This window comes from Artibeus jamaicensis, unplaced genomic scaffold (assembly GCF_021234435.1).
Source record: "Artibeus jamaicensis isolate MK-2021 breed Jamaican fruit bat unplaced genomic scaffold, CSHL_Jam_final contig_60, whole genome shotgun sequence".
In the NCBI taxonomy this organism is placed as follows: domain Eukaryota; kingdom Metazoa; phylum Chordata; class Mammalia; order Chiroptera; family Phyllostomidae; genus Artibeus; species Artibeus jamaicensis.
Window position 1 is genome coordinate 3306370 of NW_026521900.1, and position 14185 is coordinate 3320554.

Below are 14185 nucleotides of genomic sequence, written 5' to 3' on the forward strand. Positions count from 1 at the left end.
CCTCCCTTCAGTTTTTAAAAGACTAGTGTTGTTTTCAATACCTTTTTATTCAATATGTTACTACTATTCCAATCATTATTTATTTTGATATTCAAATTGTCCCATATTTAGCAAGTGGGAGCCCTTTCAGGCTGGTTTCTATATTCCTTTTACATGACCCCATCAATCTTTGAGTACTTCCGTATTTTGTGGCACAAAATATTTTAAGTCGTCTTATTACTCTTCCTACTTTAGCCTATAATCATCTTCTTCTCCAAGGAACCCTGGTTCTTTTTAGTGGGATATAATCTCTAGAAAGTTCTGGCACTAGATGTGCTTATTGCTATCGAAGTGTTACCCGCAGATATTTTAAACAGAAAAGAAATACCATTGAAAATGGTCATTTCAGATGGGTTGTGTAAGGATGAATTAGACAGGAATATAAAAATAGAAGAAGAAATTTTGAAGGTAGGTAATAATTTCAGTAATGGTTTTCATTTGTATAAGATGATCAAAGTGCTATACACCTGGTAATGTCAAAATTGATAATCACACAAATACCAAAAAGCTATCTGAACATTCTCTCATCAGCATGGTAATGTGTATTTTCCACATATGATCTGGAATATGATTTGCATCATTTAACATAGATTTTAAAGCTAAATTTATATTTAGAGTAAAATTTTCTGCCTTGGTTCTCAACTTTATTTGCACTTACAACTATTTTTAGATTTAATTTGAGAAGGGGGGAAATGAATGGAGAAAGGGGAAGGAATCACAAAGTAATTTAATTAAAGAAAATAACTGAATTCCTAGTAGTTGAATCTATCATGTGAATGAGTCTTGATAGAGAACGTAGGTTTATAAAGGGTTGTCCTTAATTCTCAGGGTATCTGTGTGACACAAGCTATTATTAAACTGTGCAGTATTGCCCACTCTTCCTAGAACTGAGGAAAATAGGAGATGTCGTAAATTATTTTAAAACAAATAATGGTTGTGTATATAACCCACATAAAGCTGAGCTGTACCATGACCCACTTTTAACATAGTGCTGTTTTCAAAGAAATGTCAGTTCAATGTTCAAGAAACAATTTCAAAAGCAATTCAGTTTTTAAAGATTTTTTAATTCCAGGGGAGGGTTCTATTCCTTCAATTGAGGTACAGTTGGCAAATAAAAATCAAATACCTTTAAGGTGCATGTCTGAATGTTTTGATATATGTATACATTATTGAAATAATTGCCATAATCAAGCTAATCCATTGCCTCACATAGTTACCCCCACTGTCTCACTGGATCCTAGAAAGGATGGCCCAGAAATTTTCTAAAATAGGTCAGTTGTAGACTACACATACTCTCATCCAACCTTCTCTCCTCCATTTGTTCACTTCCTTGCATAAGTTAGCAACACTAGCTGGAAGCCAAGAACTGCTTGAACTTCCCAAATTTTCTTGGTTCACAGAGTTCATTAATTTTTTTCCTGGTGCTCCTAGGTCAAAATAAATATCTAAGAGTTCCATTTATTAAGTAGTTAGATCCAAACAAGTTAATAGTACTTATGTCCTGAACATTTACTCGGTATTTGAAAAAATAATACATATTAATTGAGAAAAATAATATTTTCATAAAACCACAGTTACCTACTAATGGATAGGAAGTACTTGTCAGGCTCTGCAATTTCTCAAACCTTGGAATGTGACTGGACACCATCACACTCATTTCCACTTAGCCTGAGTGTGAAGTAGGCTATACCATGTTGGTTTGTATGAATATACTCTGTGGAGTTTGCACAATGACTAAATCATATAACAACACATTTCTCAGAACATATCCCTGTTGTTCAGTGACACGTGACTATAGTGTGTCCCAGAATTAAAAAAACCCAGGTTTGAATTCTAACTCTGCAACCCACTTTGTGATCTTGAAAAAGTTAATCAGTGTCTCCATTTTCTTTTATGTAAATAGAGATAATTGTAGTAACTACCTTAAGAATTTTTGTATTTAGTGAAGTGATTGTCCCAGAAGATTTAGTTCAGGACTTGGCACATAATAAATGCTCCATAATAAATGCTCACTAACTGGTAGCTATCATTAAATGCCAAAATGAGTAGTAAAGATAGTAAATGCTATGAGGTGTCTCTGGAGCATGGGGCACTTAAGCTGATTCTTTGAAAGTTGCAGAGGGTTTGAATAGACAGAGAGTTGAGGAAGTGAAAGAGGACTTTCCAGGTAGGAGGTAAAAGATCTTTTAAAAGGTCATCCCAAAACAGTAGTTCATTTTAATTTTAATGTATACTTTTTAAAAGGTCCAACTGCCTTTTAGAAGCATCATTATTTAAAATTTAATTTGCTCTACTCATTACCTTTTGCAGAATACTTTATTATGAATAGCATGTTTTATTATGCATATGAAGAAATATTTCAAATCAAATTCCATGCTCTCTATCTTTAAGGCCCCTGCTGGCTTATACTTCCTATATAGTTATTTGTGTAGTTGCTACTTTGCATTTTAATTTGACTCTGCCTTTTATTTATTTGCACCTATTACCAGAATGCTTTTTAAAACTAAATAGTTTTTGGTGTTTCCTATTCAGTATTTGATGAGTGTTTATTACTGTAATTCATTGTTCAGGAGAATATACCACATCCCACATTAATCACTGCACTCCATTATCCATGGGGTGTAAACCATTTCACAGTCATTAAATAAGTATGTTATTTGGGGATTAAGTCAATGGAAAGAAAGGGTGAAGGCATTCTAAGATGGTAGAAGCTAAGAGAGTCAGTGATGAGGCTTATGAGGAGCACCTTTTTCCCAACAAGCATAAAAAAGCCTCAGACTTTCCCTTCCTGTGCCTCCTCACTCTGTCCCTCAGTCCACTAAATCTAGTAAAAACTTGCATTAATCTCTCTTTCAGGCAAGAGTTTGAGGGTGGTTGAACAAACATCTGTGGAATATATTGTCTTAGGTTGTGTTGTCTAAGAAGACCTTTAGTCAAGAATCTGAGTGTCGATTGTTTATTTGGGAGGTGAATCTAGAAAATACCAGTGGGGTAATGGGGTCATGAGAAAAGAAGGGAAGGAAGTCAAAAAAGAGTATGTTATTGACTTCTGCCAAGATGGAGGTGTAGGTGGAAACACTCTGTCTTCTCTCACAACCACATTTAAAACAACAAAGTTTTAGCAACAAAAATGCAGCCAAACCACAGAAAATTGAACTATACGGAAGTCTGACAATAATGAACCATTCAGCCAAACTGGTAAGAGGGGCAGAGCCAGCAGCAGATTGGGGTCGTGCAGGAAAGATCCACTGGACCACCTGGGCGTGCTACCCAGGCATGCAGGAAGTGGGCGGACCCACTGAGGGCTGACCAAGGTCACACATTCGAGTGCAGATAACCAGCAAAGGAGCCAGCAGTGAGACTGAGACAGACCACGCAGGCCTCAGTGGCGGGAAGCAGCAGAGGGGACCGCGATGATTACTCTCTGACCCCACCCCCACATAAAGCGTCACAAACCAGTGACCTGGGTGGCCCGCCCTGGTGAACACTTAAGGCTCCGCCACTCATATGTAATAGGTGCGAACAGAGGAAAACATTATGGCTCAAGAAGAACAGCTCAAAGCCCCAGAGCCAATAACTCTAAGTGATGAAGAAATAGATTCTTGGATGCCCAGTTCAAAACACTGGTGATCAGGATGCTCACAGAATTGGTTGATTTTAGTCACAAATTACATGAAAAAATGAAGGCTACACTAAGTGAAATGAAGGAAAATGCACAGGGAACCAATAGTAATAGAAAGGAAACTGGGACTCAAATCAAGGGAGTGGACCAGAAGGAGGAAAAAAATGACCAAAAAGAAAAGGATGAAGAAACAAGAATTCAAAAAAATTAGGAGAGGCTTAGGAACCTCCAGGACATCTTTAAACATTCCAACATCCGAATTACAGGGATACCAGAAGGGGAAGAGAAAGAGCAACAAGTGGAAAACTTATCTGAACAAATTAATAAAGGAGAACTTCCTCAATCTGGCAAAGGAAATAGACTTCCAGGAAATCCAGGAAGCTCAGAGAGTCCCAAAGAAGTTGGACCCAAGGAGGAACACACCAGGGCACATCATAATTGCATTAGCCAGGATTAAAATGGAGAGAATCCTAGAAGCAGCAAGAGATAAGGAGACAGTCACCTACAAAGGAGTTCCCATCAGACTGTCAGCTGATTTCTCAAAAGAGACCTTACAGGCAAGAAGGGGCTGGAAAAAAGTATTCCAAGTCATGAAATCCAAAGACCTACATCCAAGATTGCTCTATCCAGCAAAGCTTTCATTTAGGATGGAAGGACAGATAAAGTGCTTCTCACATAAGGTCAAGTTCAAGGAGTTCATCATCACCAAGCCCTTATTATGTGAAATGTTAAAGGGAATTGTCTAAGAAAAAGAAGATAAAGAAGATGAACAGTGAAGGGATAGCAAACTCACAGTTATTAAGAACCACACCTAAAATAAAAGCAAACTAAGCATACAGCTACATCAGGAGTGGAACCATAGAAATAGAGATCACATGGAGGGTTAGCAACAGGGGAGTGGCAGGAGGAGAAGGGGGGAGAAGGTACAGAGAATAAGTAGCATAGATGGTAGGTAGAAAATACATATGGGGTAGGGCAGGAATAGTATGGGAAATGTAGAAGCTAAAGGACTTGTGACACATGGACATGAACTAAAGGGAGGAAATGGGAGTGGGTGTGCAGAGTGGAGGGGAATGAAAGGGGGGAAATGGGATAACTGTAGTCGCATAATCAATAAAATATATATTTAATAGATGTGTGTGCATAGAGATTACATACATATGTAAAATTACATGATATAAATTTCAAGAACTGTGAAAGGTCTGAGGTTTTGCCCTACTTGTAAGCTAACAAGTTAGCCTAGATTAATAGATGCTGGCAGAAGAGGGGAGACTCCTCAATTAGAGGCAAAGGAATGTATCATTCATGACACAGCATGTACCTGCCATGTCTGACAGGGTGATGGAGAATGGTACAGGTGGGTACAGCGCATGCAGTATTTATAATTCAATTCCCATCCCTCATTCACTGGGGCTGCTCCTGGGGGCATTAACTCTGTGGCACTTCTGGCCTGTAGATCATTGTGCAACACCCAGCTGCTGAAGCCAGTCCTGACCAAAATGTAGAGTTGACTTTCATTGTCAACCTCCCCTTCTCAAAAATTTCCTGAGGCAACTTTGTCTCCATCTTCTCTAGAAGATGAGTCCACATCTTTATGTGTCTTGATCTCTCTTTTTATTTCCAGTGAAGTCTACCTTTTAAAACTCTTTATTTGCACTAGGGAGGAAAGGCCTAGGAGCAGTTGCATTAACATTGGAACTGGGAAAAATGTCCAAAAAGTCAAGATATAAATGCTTTCTATCTCAGGAGACTTCATATATCAGATGGCAAATGGAGGAGGCTATGGGATGAAGGGAAAATGTCCACTTAATGAAGGCTGGGATTTCCTGGATGATCCTAAGGTGGCCTCAGAAGTTTGATGCCCTGCTTGGAGTACAGCCTCCTAGGCCTTAGGAAGAAGAGATCCCATTGATACTCTTCTAGCCTCCTACTATTCCCTCTGACTCAGCTCTATACTAAATCACTTTGATTTCTTGGTAACATCCAGAGATCAAAAAAAATCTTCCTACATTTACATTTTGTCCATTTTTTTCTTCCTCCTCTCCCTAAATGATAGATCACTGGATTGAAAACAAAATCACTTGTTTCCGGGAGCTGGGTCACAAAATGGCCAAAGTACAGAGGCTCTATTCTTACTTCATCCTAGAGCACTCCAATAAAAGGCCCTGCCCCCTTTCTCCCACAATTTCCAGCCAGCCACGCCAGAGGATAGACAACTCAGTGTGGCTTATAGATTTGTTGTCAGCTAGCACTATCCTCCAGGCCAAGGAGCAGCATGGGGTAGGGGGACCTGAAGTCCATAAAAAGCAGAGCTTCCTGAGACTTTAATCCACAAGTCCAAAGTTAACACTGTGGTACACACTGCCAAGTCCGGTGTCTTTCCACTATTGCTGAGACCTATCTGAATTTTACTCTTCCTACATTTGGTTTTCTTTTCTCCAGGTTTCCTCTGGGCAAATGAAGTGACACCTAGCATCTTGCTATTATTAATATTGTTATTGTACTCTATGTTTAGAAAGGATCTCATGGTTTCAGAAATATGTCCTTATGGCATTTATCTTTCTCCAACTTACACTAGTTATCTGTGGAGTTCTAATAATCTCTTCTAGACTGTTAGGAGTGAAGTCTTATGCATCTTTATATCCCAGACAGTACTCTGCTTTGAATTTTATAAGTGCTCAATTAACGTTCATTTATTTAGTTGGTGTACACATTTTTCAAATGAGGTTTTAGGGAGAATAAGAGTGTTTTAAGGCTAATATATTAGTCAATTTCCAGCCAAGAACTACTCTGGGTATTTCAAGTGGAGAGGGCTTTAATGCAGGGGATTGGTTACAAAGGTGTTGCAAGTGTTAAAGGAGTAAAAGAGGTTGGTGTGACTCAGAGCGTAGGAAACTGCTGCTATTCCAGGGGGAGACTGTCTTGGCCAGATATGGGGAAGCTGCTATCACCCAGTGACTGAAGCTTACTAGCGCATACTTACTACTGATACTACCAGGACCACTGCTGCCACAGCTTCTCTACAAACACAATGGCTTCTTCCTTCTCACTGCCTTCTAATATGATGTGACTGCCTCCTGTTTTCAGAACTCAACCAGAACTCAGCTGGCCTTTGCTGAGGAATGTGTATGGGAAATGTGCTTTGCAGGCTTCCAGCCCTAGGGTAACAGAGAAGGTGAGCATGGAGCCAAAGGTTAACAGACAACATTTGGGATAGATGATTGGGACAGGGTTGATTTCACTGCAACCCCTGCAGTGGACTAAGTCTGCAGGAGAGGAATTAATCTCTGTACCAGAAATTCACAACAGTCCCACCTCTGGGTGTGAGGAAGGAAGTGTCTAGCTGTTCTCAGCCCTGACTCCCTTGAAATGACAGAGCCAGGTACAGAGGCAAAATTCCCTAGTTCAGACAACAGTCAGCGATGCCTCCCTTACATAAGCCTGGGATGCCAGGTGAGTCATCATCCCTTTCCTCAGAAGTTTGTCTCTTCAATTAATAGGCAGGAAGAAAAGTGACAGATGGAAGCACAGCAAGTGTAGCAGTCCCAGCCTGTTGAGAGTATAAGTTCAAACCATTTAGGAATTTGGACCTTAGTGTTTTTTTCTCTTTCTACCTCCTCTTTCTACCATCTCTGAGATTGAGAAGATTGGCATTTATTGAGTAAATCTGGGTTGTGGAGAAAGCCACATCTGATCCCACACAGATTTATTGACCAGATTGATCTAGTCTGGATGTCTCCAGATAACTGTTAGTGCCTTCCTTGACGCTGCTCGTATGGTCATGGCTTTGTGGAACCAACTCTTTCTTGCTAAGGCTGGGACAGAGAAAGCAGAACTAGATATGGTTGCCATGGCATTGCAAGCAGAGATGGTTTCCTCTTCCTGTCCCTGCCTTAACCTCAGGCTATAGAAGCCAGAGATTAGGACAGGGATTGGAGAAGTACATGACCAGGACAGTCCATTTGTGTTTGGCACATGCCATCTTTGAAATAAACAAATGAGAAGGGATCTGAATGCTTCCCATCTAACCAAAAATATCCCACTCTGGCTTGTCATGAAAGAAAAAAAAGATGCATACATTTGTTTGGCAGTATCTTAGTATACCTGGAATTTATTTTTGTGTGTGGTGTAAGATAGGAGTTCAAGAAAAAAAAAACTTCTTTTTTTTTCTATTTACACACAGATTTCCAATGACCTCAGATCATTTATCGTAAAGTGCATTTTTTCTCAGTGATATGGAATACTACCTCTTCTGTATAAAAGGTCCATGATTGTGTAGACCTAGTTCTAGTCTTTCTGTTCTGTTCCATTGGTCTCTTTGTAGTATAATAACATACTACCTTAATGACTGTACCTTTATATTAACTTTTTACCTGGCAAGGTAGTTCTCCTTGCTTTGTTTATTCAGGAGTAATTTAAGTATTCTTGTCCATTTGCATTTCATATACATTTTAACATCACCTTCTCAGATTCTGCAAAAAAATCTCTTGGGGTTTTAATTGGCTTTGCATCAAATTTATAGATCATTTGGGTAAGAGGTGGTATATTTACAATATTAGTCTTCTACTCTATGAGCATGATAGATTTCTCAATTCATTTAGATCTTCAATATCTCAATAAAATTTTATATTTTTTCTACAAAAACCCCAAGATATTCTATTTTCTTTAATGTTCCCTATGGTAAAGGTATATTTCTGGTTCACCTTTATATGAAAGGTACAGATTCTTTGGGTGGGGCCTCCATATTGTTTAACTCCAGAAAATTCACATTTTCAGTGAATATGCTGTAGGCTACAGTGTGAATGGAGGTGCCCCCTATAGTTGGGCAACATGTTGGCCCTTCCTCTAGGGTCCCACCATTACAGGAAAAGGGTTTTCTGTTAAATTTTCTACCTTGAATATACCCTCATCATAGTCTCCTGTTCCCTATACTCCCTGAGACAAGGAGTTCAAAGAATTGATGTTACTGAAACAAAACTCTTCCATTATTACTATATATATGAATAAATTTTCTCAATGTCTGCATCTATAAAAATTAAAACTGGGAGTATAATGGCTGTTGAACTTGTCTCATTTTTGCAATAAATAAACTCATCAGTGGATACATACACTATTAAGAAGACGTCTATCCAACTTAATAGATGTTGTGTTTTAAATAAAGGTTTAATTATTAATTTTTAAATCTGTAATAAACTTATGTTGTTTTGCTCAGTTGGGTACTACTTATTATAATGATAATTTAATCTAGAAGGACACTTATTTAATACCTACAGCCTTTTGGTCACAGAAACATTTAAATTTAAATATATGTACATTGGACTTCCACCAAGATGGAGGCGTAGGTGGAAACACCTTGTGTCCTCACACAACCAAATCTAAAAACAACAAAGTTTTAACAATAATAAACGCAACCAAACCACACAGAAAATTGACAATACGAAGTCCGAAAACAATGAAATGCTCAGCTAAACCAGTAAGAGGGGCGTAGCCAGCAGCAGACTGGGTTGGCCAAAAAAGATCCCCGACCAGGGTGGTGCCCAGGCAGCTCAGGGTGCAGATCCCGGGTGCGGGCTAGCTATGGGTGGACACAGGGAAGAGGCGCAGCTGGCTGTCTGCGGTTGGTCGAGCATTCCTGTGCAGATAAACCAGTGAAGAGGCGAGCATTGAGACCGCACGGCGCAGGGCGCAGGGCTCGCACATTTGCGCTCAGATAAACAGGGGGAGCATGGAGAGGACCGCCATTGCTCCCTCTCTGACCCCGCCCCCACATACAGCGTCACAAATCAGTGACCTGGGTGGCCCCGCCCTGGTAAACAACTAAGGCTCTGCTCCTCATATGTAATAGGCACAAACAGATAAAAACATGGCTCAAGAACAACTCAGAGCCCCAGAGCCGATAAATCTAAGCGATGAAGAAATAGCCAAACTTTAGATGCACAGTTCAAAACACTGGTGATCAGGATGCTCACAGAACTGGTTGATTTTAGTCACAAATTAGAAGAACATAGGAAGGCTAAACTAATTCAAATGAATGGTAATGCATGGGAAACCAATAGTAATGGAAAGGAAACTGGGACTCAAATCAAGGGAGTAGACCAGAAGGAAGGAAAAAATGACCAAACAGAAAAGAATGAAGAAACAAGAATTCAAAAAAATGAGGAGAGGCTTAGGAACCTCCAGGACATCTTTAAACATTCCAACATCCGAATTACAGGGATACCAGAAGGGGAAGAGGAACAGCCACAGTAGAAAACTTATTTGAACAAATAACAAAGGAGAACTTCCCCATTCTGGCAAAGGAAATAGACTTCCAGGAAATCCAGGAAGCTCAGAGAGTCCCAAAGAAGGTGGACCCAAAAAGGAACACACCAAGGCACATCATCATTACATTAGCCAAGATCAAAGTGAAGGAGAGAATCCTAGAAGCAGCAAGAGATAAGGAGACAGTAAGCTACAAAGGAGTTGCCATCAGACTGTGAGCTGATTTCTCAAAAGAGACCTTACAGGCAAGAAGGGGCTGGAAAGAAGTATTCCAAGTCATGAAAACCAAAGACCTACATCCAAGATTGCTCTATCCATCAAAGTTTTCATTTAGAATGGAAGGACAGATAAAGTGCTTCTCACATAAGACCAAATTCAAGGAGTTCATCATCACCAAGCCCTTATTATATGAAATGTTAAATGGACTTACCTAAGAAAAAAGAAGATAAAAAAAGATGAAGAATGAAAGGACAGCAAACTCACAGTTATTAAGAACCACACCTAAAACAAAAGCAAACTAAGAGGACAGCTAGATCAGGAGTGAACCATAGAAATGAAGATCACGTGGAGGATTAGCAAGAGGGGAGTGGGAGATGGAGAAGGGAGGAGAAGGTACAGAAAATAAGTAGCATAGACAGTAGATAGAAAATAGATGGGGGGATGGTAAGAATAGTAGGGGAAATATAGAATCTAAAGAACTTGAGACACATGTTCATGAACTAAATGGGGGAGAATGGTGGGGGAATGGGGGTAATAGAACAAATGTAACGGCATAATCAATAAAATAAAAAATATATTTAAAAATAAAATAAAAACGAAAAAATAAATATATGTATATTGGTATACTAAATATACATATATTTTTCCCAGCTTTATTGAATTATATATATATATATATATGCACATATATTTTATTTCAGAAAACTGTGGTAGGATGATTAATAAAACATTTTTAAAACCTAAAAGTACATTACATTAATATAACATTTTGTAGGGGAGTAAAATGGAATTATGACATCTAAGAGAAAGAAACAATGCAGTATATCCAGCTATTAGAAAACCTATTCAAGTTTGTTTTTTTTTTAATGGACAATGGTAGATACTAAAACACTAAAGGATTTAGAATCCATTGGATGCATTTGCAAAAGTGATGTACATTTTAGTTTAAAATGTCAATTTAAATAACATGTTGGAAATTATATCCTGTAATGGAAATTGCTGGCTTTTCACGAAAAACTATTTTCTCCATTATTGTAACTGAGATATATTGTTTTGTTTTGGGGAGGTACCAAAAGTCATACTCAGAGCCTGGACCTATCTTTGCCAGCAATTTATTTAGCACAGGTTCACTGTAGGAATTATAATAATTTCACAAGCCAATCGCATACAGGATAATATCTCTTAATAAACCAAATAAAAAATAACATAGTCCAAACAAATAACAAAATAATCACACCATTGTTCCAGGCAAGGAGAAATGAAGGAATAAAGTATGAATTTAATATGAGATGTATCTTTTTATACAAAGAGGGACTCCAGAATGATGTGGCCAACCTAGAGCTGATTTCCAGCTGTCAGAGTGAAAGTGAATTTCCTTGTTGCCAGGCTGTTGCTAGGCTGTTGCTAGGGAACGAAGACTCCCATGTTAGTGAACAGGCTGAGCTGCTCTAAGGGTTATTACTCCAGAAATTGCTGCACAATTTAACACCACTACTGACCAGTGTCACCTTGACCATGACGGGTGCAAAAGTCTCAAGCATCTACAGAGAGTTTTTAGGTTAATTGAAGAGTCACCTCATGTAAATCAAAATACTCAAATAGTCCTCACAAACTGTCAGTATTTGTTGTGTAAATGTCCCCTTGCCATGGTTGCTTCTTCACATATTCTTAGTAATAAGCCCTTAGCAGGGCCCCTCAGCGGCTGGACTGCTGAGTACTTAAAAACTGCAACAGATGTAGAGTGATGACATCCTGGTATGACTGACTCCATTCTCATATCAAAGCAACTTTTTTGCCTTTGTCATAAACAAGTAGATTAAAACAACTTAATGTAAGTCGTAGACAAGTAGATTTGAAATCGTATTAAACCAATACACAATATATGTGTACCCAGCTAATTTCCCTTGAAACTAAATGTGACTATAGGATTAAGCTCTAATCATTGGAATTTGAGCAAAGTAATGAGTACAAGTCTATTGCTTAAGAGACATTTCCTGGCTCTGGATAATCCTTTGTTCGCCTGTCCCACTGAATGAAATGGAAATGACTAAAGTGACCTTGAAAATCTATTAAAGATGACAGATCTGTGTAGAGACCTAGAACCCTCAGCTCAGAATATGACATAAGAGAAATAAACTGTGTTTTAAGCCCACAAATTTTAGGAGGCCTCACTGTTCTCACAACTAGGCCTTCCTTAACTAATACAGGAATCGGTACCATGAAAGTAGAACACTACTACAACAAAAACCTAAATTTAAAAGAAAAGATTTTATTTATATATTTTTGGAGAGAGGGGAAGGGAGAGAGGGAAAGAAACATCAGTGTGTGAGAGAAACATCCATCAGTTGCTTCTTGTATGCTCCCAACTGAGGACCTGGCCCCGCAACCAAGGCATGTGCTCTGACCAGGAATCAAACCGGAAACCTTTCGGTTTGGACAATGCTCAACCCACTGAGTCATACCAGGCAGTCTAAATTTTTCACCATCTACTTAATGCCTAGGTAGCATATAGTATATGATGAAGAAACAAACAGTGCAAGCTAGAAAGCTGAGGACTCTAAAAGCACTGGTACAGTTGTTACTTATGTTAACTTGGATGGCAGACCTCCTACCTACCAAGCCACCAGCTCTAGGGCAAAAGCCAGAAAACTAATGTGTAGTGGCTTCTCCCTTCTGCTTTAACAAGGTATTATAAGAAAAAGATGAACCCAGGCAAGAAACAGCCAGTTTGCAAGCAAAGATTGAAGGGAATAGAGAAAACAATTATATTAAAGGCATCAAAAGTTTTGCCATGGGAGAGGACTTCCACCAAGATGGAGGTGTAGGTGGAAGCACTGCACCTTCTCACACAACCAAGTTTAAAAACAACGAAATTTTAGCAACAAAAATGCAGCCAAACCACAGAAAATTGAACTACATGGAAGTCTGACAACAACGAACCCTTCAGCCAAACTGGTAAGAGGGGTAGAGCCAGCAGCAGAGCGGGGTCGGGCAGGAAGGATCCACCGGACCAACCCAGGCACGCAACCCAGGTGCGCAGGTAGCCGTAGGTGGATCTCAGGTGTGGAGTAGTGGGTAGACCCACTGAGGGCTGACCACAGTCACACATTCGAGCTCAGATAAACCGGTGAAGGAGCAAAGTAGTGAGACAGACCGTGCAGGCCCCAGTGGTGGAAAGTGGCAGAGGGGACCACCATTATCCCTCTCTGACCCTGCCCCCACATACAGCATCACAAACCAGCGACCTGGGTGGCCCCGCCCTGGTGAACACCTCCTCCTACGTAACAGGCAGGAACAGATAAAAACATGGCTCAAGAACAACTCAGAGCCCCAGAGCCGATAAATCTAAGCAATGAAGAAATAGCCAAAGTTTCGGATGCACAGTTTAAAACACTGGTGATCAGGATGCTCACAGAACTGGTTGATTTTAGTCACAAATTAGAAGAACATAGGAAGGCTAAACTAATTGAAATGAATGGAAATGCACAGGAAACCAATAGTAATGGAAAGGAAACTGGGACTCAAATCAAGGGAGTAGACCAGAAGGAAGGAAAAAATGACCAAACAGAAAAGAATGAAGAAACAAGAATTCAAAAAAATGAGGAGAGGCTTAGGAACCTCCAGGACATCTTTAAACATTCCAACATCCGAATTACAGGGATACCAGAAGGGGAAGAGGAACAGCCACAGTAGAAAACTTATTTGAACAAATAACAAAGGAGTATTTCCCCAATCTGGCAAAGGAAATAGACTTCCAGGAAATCCAGGAAGCTCAGAGAGTCCTAAAGAAGTTGGACCCAAGAAGGAACACACCAAAGCACATCATCATTAATCATTACATTAGGCCAAGATTAAAATGAAAGAGAGAATTCTAGAAGCAGCAAGAGATAAGGGGACAGTCAGTTACAAAGGAGTTCCCATGAGACTGTCAGCGGATTTCTCAAAAGAGACCTTCCAGGCAAGAAGGGGCTGGAAAGAAGTATTCCAAGTCATGAAATCCAAAGACCTACATCCAAGATTGATCTATCCATTAAAGTTTTCATT

The 14185-nt window shown here is 39.4% G+C and overlaps 1 protein-coding gene across 1 annotated transcript in view; it reads left to right on the top strand.

Annotated features, from left to right (window-relative positions):
• The window catches only part of USP9X (ubiquitin specific peptidase 9 X-linked), a 393159-nt gene that overhangs the window by 341 nt on the left and 378633 nt on the right, over window positions 1-14185 (top strand). The window lies entirely within an intron of this gene.